Below are 7,595 nucleotides of genomic sequence, written 5' to 3'. Positions count from 1 at the left end.
GTAATCACGAGGACTGACTGGAGACTCGATAATAAACTGCAGGTTGCCTCGGGAAGGCACTTGACCGTAGCAGACTCAGACACCTGCTCACCACGCAGCATCTGAGGGAAACACGACACGACAGGGCGATACAAAGACACAGCACGGTGAACAATATACAAGGATCCGACAGGGCAGAAACGGAAAACAAGGGGAGAAATAGGGACTCTAATCAGGGGAAAAGATAGGGAACAGGTGTGGGAAGACTAAATGATTGATTAGGGGAATAGGAACAGCTGGGAGCAGGAACGGAACGATAGAGAGAAGAGAGAGAGAGAGGGAGAGAGAAAAAGGGGAACGAACCTAAAAAGACCAGCAGGGGGAAAACGAACAGAAGGAAAAGCAAAATGACAAGACAATATAAGACAAAACATGACACGTGCAAAATTATTCAGCCCCCTTAAGTTAATACTTACCTGGATATGTTTATTTTTGAACCACTCCATTGTAGATTTTGCTTTATGTTTTGGATCATTGTCTTGTTGGAAGACAAATCTCCGTCCCAGTCTCAGGTCTTTTGCAGACTCCATCAGGTTTTCTTCCAGAATGGTCCTGTATTTGGCTCCATCCATCTTCCCATCAATTTTAACCATCTTCCCTGTCCCTGCTGAAGAAAAGCAGGCCCAAACCATGATGCTGCCACCACCATGTTTGACAGTGGGGATGGTGTGTTCAGGGTGATGAGCTGTGTTGCTTTTACGCCAAACATAACGTTTTGCATTGTTGCCAAAAAGTTCCATTTTGGTTTCATCTGACCAGAGCACCTTCTTCCACATGTTTGGTGTGACTCCCAGGTGGCTTGTGGCAAACTTTAAACGACTCTTTTTATGGATATCTTTAAGAAATGGCTTTCTTCTTGCCACTCTTCCATAAAGGACAGATTTGTGCAATATACAACTGATTGTGGCTTCAGCATCAACATCGGAGGTTCCTGCCAAGCGTGGGATTGAGAAACAAACACTCTACTTCTCCTCTGAGGTTGATTAACTCAAATGGCAAATAAGGAAATCATCCTCATCATCACTGTGTAGAATATTCATGTATTTTACACTAATCAGGAATAGATCGGAATATGGTGTGTGAGTCTGTCTGGACAGTCAACTTCCTGTGGAAAATCTACACCATGCTTGCATCCCAGATAGCACCCTATTCCCTATGTAGTGAACTACTTTTGATCAGGGCCTATAAGGATCTGGTCAAACGTAGTGTACTAAATAGGGAATATGGTGCCATTTGTCATATGGAGACCACTACAGGAGCAGGTAGGCTTTACTCACAGCGAGGTGTAGAGGGCTGATGGGAGGTCTGACATCAGAGTCGTTCAGGATGTCTGTCCCTGAGGTTTCAATTAGTTGAGGAAAGAGAAGAACGGCCTGTTCAGACTTGGAAAAAGAACATCAAGAGTGACGATGCGTCCACGACAAACATGCAGCCACACCTTAAAACCTACTGTTGGGTTCTGAGAATATGAAATATACTAATTCATGTCACTGAGGGAGAGAGCTTAATGTATAACATTTACATTATGTCAGGATATGTTATTGTTAGCCATCAGGCATCCTATGGGTGGGATCCTCTGGGATGAGAAGAGACACAGTCTGGTACCAATCACCATGTCAGCCTTGAGTTGGGGAGGAGTGAGCACTTTGAGGTAGCGGTCAGGTCAGATGAAGTGAGGAAGAACAGATATCACTAAGGTTCTGTCTAGCAACAGAGATGCATTGGCTGTTTAGAGGTGTAGGAGGAGACTCAGCATAGGAGAGAGGATTAAATATCAGTGCTTGTGTGAATATGTTTTTTGTCTAATGCAGCTGTCTTGACCCTCTGGGAAGAATACACTTGGTTCAAGCATTCATAGTGTCCGTCGAGTTTTTACTCTGAGAATTAGAACCTAACAGTTGGCACTGCGAGCAGGGTTCACCGCGATTTGCAGTCGAACTAGAGATTCCGAATCAGTGAAACAGAAACAAGGTCGGCACAGTTCCTACACCCGTTATCACTAATTCTGACATCTTGGGGAGATGAGAGTCGTAGGCTGAACCAATTATAGGGTACGAACCTAGAAAGCCTGAGCTTATTCAGTAGTCCCATTGTATTACGACCGGTCGTAGCTTTGTGGTATATGGTAAGTCCCGGAAGGTAAACCCAAACCTGCAGAGGGGAACTCCTAGGGGTAAATCCCGAGTAGGTTGGTTCCTGGTAGTACTATAAGAATAGGGTGAGTCCCGGAAGGTAAGCCCGAGCAGGCAGGTACCTGCAAAGGGTAAGTCCTAGGGGTAAGACCCGGGTGGGGTTGGTTACCTGCTATACCTGTAACGAGAGGGTGAAAGTCTCAGCCGCAGTGGCCATGCGGCAGTAGAGTGGGTGTGGATGGATAAAGTGACATGCTTGTGTACTAGGATAAAATGTTGCCATTCAGGGTTAGAAGAAAAGCAAAAAGATACTCAAACGCTGTTGGATTTGGGTGTATTAGCAGTAGCAATAAAGAGAGGTTGCTTTTATGCCCTGTTGGGGTGGGGAACCATGACAGATTATGTGGAAATAGGAAGACAAGTGTGAATCATTTTGGTAATGTGTGTTATCAACAACAGTGATATTTGAACAGATTGGAGATGACTATCCATAACAATAAAATCCTTCATACAGTGAGGTTAGGTTACCATGCTTGTCCTGCCCCACAGCTGTAGACACAGCCTTCTCCAGGTCCTCAGACACTAGCTGGAGATCCATTACAGGATGTCTGTCACCTCACTGAGCCCCTATTGCAGGTTAGGGGTCACATCCACTTGAATGTCCTTCATATGACGAACCTCCTACAGAGCAAATGAGGAAAACATGATATATTAGGATTTATGTTAGTAGCAATAGAATATGGGAATTTGATCTCAACGCTACCTACAGCTAACATATTTATTTATGTATGTGATCTATGTAAATAAATAAATATATCACACCTGTAAAACTGTGAAGGACTATAGGTGGAGGCCTACCCATTTCCCAGGAGCATTGTAAAACGTGGATTTGGGTACAGTGTTTATTTCCCCCTAATATCTTTGAAGATTACACCTAAAATAATTAGGCCTACTTCTTTCTACTGCTGATCTGAGACCATTAGGGTTAATCATTACAGATATAAATGCAATATATGGAGTAGAAAAGATTGCCTGCCCACCAACTTGATAAGAATCAACATATGTTCTACATGGTCTATTTCTATCTGAACGTAACAACTCAATCAAGCTTGTTAATTGATCGTTAAGCCATGTTTGTCAGGTAAACGGTCATTAGTGGCCTATATAAGCCTCATACAGGCCATGGGAAGACATTACCTGTTGATAACACAGATTATTTTCATGATCATGGGAGGTGTGAGAGAATTGCTGCTGGTTGTGATGACTGTGGGGGTTGTCAAAGGTTGGTTCACTCATGTTTAAGGGATTTGTTTGGTAAATATGCTTAACTTTATAAGTTGGGTATTAATATTTGACTGTCTGTATCTTCCGCGTTGGTCATCTTTTATTCTTCACTGCTATTAATATATGTAGCTATTTTGTGTGAACTCAACTTCTGTCAACACTTTCTCCTCAGTTTCTTGTTACCCTGTTGGAAAGTCCCAGAAGCAAGATCAAGTCTCTCTGCAGAGGAGACTTGGAGGTAAATGTTTATTTCCACAACCCTTCTAGCTATGTTCTTTGTCACTGTCTATGGTGCTGCTGTGTTTGACACTCATTCAACAGCATAGAGTAACTCTGTCTAAATAATGCTGTCAAACCTTTTGCTTGTGTACCATAACCTAAATTTTTCAGAGCTGTCATCAAATGACGTCTCCATTGTGCATGCCCTGGCCTTGCTCCGATCCATAGGGTCTGACACTAAACAAGCCAGAGAAGGTACGGCCTGAAACATATACTTTGAAACCTGTTGGGTTCATGTTGCTCAAAATTCGATTAGCAATTTGGCCTAGACCGTGTAGAACAGATGTGTTGCTGTAGAATACCCAACTGTTCCTCTTGTTTTTCTCAAGAGTATTTAGAGACCAATGAAGTAGAATCCCAAGCTTCTCCAAACCACGGTAACTCTCTGGCAAATGATGCCCTGTCATTTGAGGAGAAGCTGAGACTCATGTCCTCTGACGACGCCACCTCTGAAGCTGCGACCGGCCCGTCCTCTGACGACGCCACCTCTGAAGCTGCGACCGGCCCGTCCTCTCTGAAGCTGACGCCGCGCCACCTCTGAAGCTGCGACCGGCCCGTCCTCTGACGAAGCGCGACACCTCTGAAGCTGCGCTGCGACCGGCCCGTCCTCTGACGACGCCACCTCTGAAGCTGCGACCGGCCCGCGACCGGCCCGTCTGACGCCACCTCTGAAGCTGCGACCGGCCCGTCTCGTGACGACGCCACCTCTGAAGCTGCGACCGGCCCGTCCTCTGACGACGCCACCTCTGAAGCTGCGACCGGCCCGTCCTCTGACGACGCCACCTCTGAAGCTGCGACCGGCCCGTCCTCTGACGACGCCACCTCTGAAGCTGCGACCGGCCCGTCCTCTGACGACGACGCCACCTCTGAAGCTGCGACCGGCCCGTCCTCTGACGACGCCACCTCTGAAGCTGCGACCGGCCCGTCCTCTGACGACGCCACCTCTGACGCTGCGACGCCCGTCCTCTGACGACGCCACCTCTGAAGCTGCGACCGGCCCGTCCTCTGACGACGCCACCTCTGAAGCTGCGACCGGCCCGTCCTCTGACGACGCGCCACCTCTGAAGCTGCGACCGGCCCGTCCTCTGACGACGCCACCTCTGAAGCTGCGACCGCCCGTCCTCTGACGACGCCACCTCTGAAGCTGCGACCCCGTCCTCTGCCCGTCCCTCTGAAGCTGCGACGCCCGTCCTCTGACCTCTGAAGCTGCGACCGCCCGTCCTCTGACGACCCACCTCTGAAGCTGCGACCGGCCCGTCCTCTGACGACGCCACCTCTGAAGCTGCGACCGCCCGTCCTCTGACGACGCCACCTCTGAAGCTGCGACCGGCCCGTCCTCTGACGACGCCACCTCTGAAGCTGCGACCGTCCTCTGACCGCCACCTCTGAAGCTGCGACCGGCCCGTCCTCTGACGACGCCACCTCTGAAGCTGCGACCGGCCCGTCCTCTGACGACGCCACCTCTGAAGCTGCGACCGGCCCGTCCTCTGACGACGCCACCTCTGAAGCTGCGACCGGCCCGTCCTCTGACGACGCCACCTCTGAAGCTGCGACGACGCTGCCCGTCCTCTGCCTCTGAAGCTGCGACCGGCCCGTCTGACGACGCCACCTCTGAAGCTGCGACGACGCCACCTCTGAAGCCCGTCCCCGTCTGGTGACGACGCCACCTCTGAAGCTGCGACCGGCCCGTCTGGTGACGACGCCCACCTCTGACGCTGCGACGCCCGTCTCTGACGACGCCACCTCTGACGCTGCGACCGCCCGTCCTGGTGACGACGCCACCTCTGACGCTGCGACCGGCCCGTCCTGGTGACGACGCCCACCTCTGAAGCCCGTCCTCTGACGACGCCACCTCTGAAGCCCGGCCCGTCCTCTGACGACGCCACCTCTGAAGCTGCGACCGGCCCGTCCTCTGCGCCACCTCTGAAGCTGCGACGGCCCGTCCTCCGACGCCACCTCTGAAGCTGCGACCGCCCGTCCTCTGGTGACGCGCCACCTCTGAAGCTGCGACCGGCCCGTCCTCTGACGACGCCCACCTCTGAAGCTGCGACCGGCCCGTCCTCTGACGACGCCCACCTCTGAAGCTGCGACCGGCCCGTCCTCTGACGACGCCACCTCTGAAGCTGCGACCGGCCCGTCCTGACTGACGACGCCACCTCTGAAGCTGCGACCGGCCCGTCCTCTGACGACGCCACCTCTGAAGCTGCGACCGGCCCGTCCTGACGACGCGCCACCTCTGAAGCTGCGACCGGCCCGTCCGACGACGACGCCACCTCTGAAGCTGCGACCGGCCCGTCCTCTGACGACGCCACCTCTGAAGCTGCGACCGGCCCGTCCTCTGACGACGCCACCTCTGAAGCTGCGACCGGCCCGCTGACGCCACCTCTGACGCTGCGACCCCGTCCTCTGACCCGCCACCTCTGACGCTGCGACGCCCGTCCTGACGACGCCACCTCTGAACCGCCCGTCCTGCGACGCGACGCCCGTCCGTCTGGTGACGACGCCACCTCTGACGCTGCGACCGCCCGTCCTGGTGACGACGCCACCTCTGAGCTGCGACCGGCCCGTCCTCTGACGACGCCACCTCTGAAGCGCTGCGACCGGCCCGTCCTCTGACGACGCCACCTCTGAAGCTGCGACCGGCCCGTCCTGGTGACGACGCCACCTCTGAAGCTGCGACCGCCCGTCCTCTGACCGCCACCTCTGAAGCTGCGACCGGCCCGTCCTCTGACGACGCCACCTCTGAAGCTGCGACCGGCCCGTCTGGTGACGACGCCACCTCTGACGCGACGCCCGTCCTCTGACGACGCCACCTCTGACTGCGACCGGCCCGTCCCGGTGACGACGCCACCTCTGAAGCTGCGACCGGCCCGTCCTGACGACGCCACCTCTGACGGCCCGTCCTCTGACGACGCCACCTCTGAAGCTGCGACCGGCCCGTCCTCTGACGACGCCACCTCTGACGCTGCGACCGGCCCGTCCTCTGACGACGCCACCTCTGACGCTGCGACCGGCCCGTCCGGTGACGACGCCACCTCTGACGCTGCGACCGGCCCGTCCTGGCGACGCCACCTCTGACGCTGCGACCGGCCCGTCCGGTGACGACGCCACCTCTGACGCTGCGACCGGCCCGTCCGGTGACGACGCCACCTCTGACGCTGCGACCGGCCCGTCCGGTGACGACGCCACCTCTGACGCTGCGACCGGCCCGTCTGGTGACGACGCCACCTCTGACGCTGCGACCGGCCCGTCCGGTGACGACGCCACCTCTGACGCTGCGACCGGCCCGTCCGGTGACGCCACCTCTGACGCTGCGACCGGCCCGTCTGGTGACGACGCCACCTCTGACGCTGCGACCGGCCCGTCCGGTGACGACGCCACCTCTGACGCTGCGACCGGCCCGTCCGGTGACGACGCCACCTCTGACGCTGCGACCGGCCCGTCCGACGCCACCTGACGCGACGCCCGTCCGGTGACCTCTGACGCTGCGACCGCCCGTCCGGTGACGACGCCACCTCTGACGCTGCGACGGCCCGTCCGGTGACGACGCCACCTCTGACGCTGCGACCGCCCGTCCGGTGACGACGCCACCTCTGACGCTGCGACCGGCCCGTCCGGTGACGACGCCACCTCTGACGCTGCGACCGCCCGTCCGGTGTCCGGTGACGACGCCACCTCTGACGCCGACCGCCCGTCCCCTGTCCGTCTGACGACGCGCCCTCTGACGCTGCGACCGGCCCGTCCGGTGACGACGCCACCTCTGACGCTGCGACCGGCCCGTCCGGTGACGACGCCACCTCTGACGCTGCGAGCCCCCGTCCTCTGCGACGCGCCACCTCTGACGCTGCGACCCCGTCCTGA

At 55.7% G+C, this 7,595-nt stretch overlaps 1 pseudogene; it reads left to right on the top strand.

Annotated features, from left to right (window-relative positions):
* Window positions 1-3,314: 3,314 nt before the first annotated feature.
* LOC124029188 lies at window positions 3,315-7,595 on the top strand (annotated as a pseudogene).

Source organism: Oncorhynchus gorbuscha, unplaced genomic scaffold, assembly GCF_021184085.1.
Source record: "Oncorhynchus gorbuscha isolate QuinsamMale2020 ecotype Even-year unplaced genomic scaffold, OgorEven_v1.0 Un_scaffold_5767, whole genome shotgun sequence".
Classification (NCBI taxonomy): domain Eukaryota; kingdom Metazoa; phylum Chordata; class Actinopteri; order Salmoniformes; family Salmonidae; genus Oncorhynchus; species Oncorhynchus gorbuscha.
This window is presented reverse-complemented; position numbering and strand designations above follow the sequence as displayed.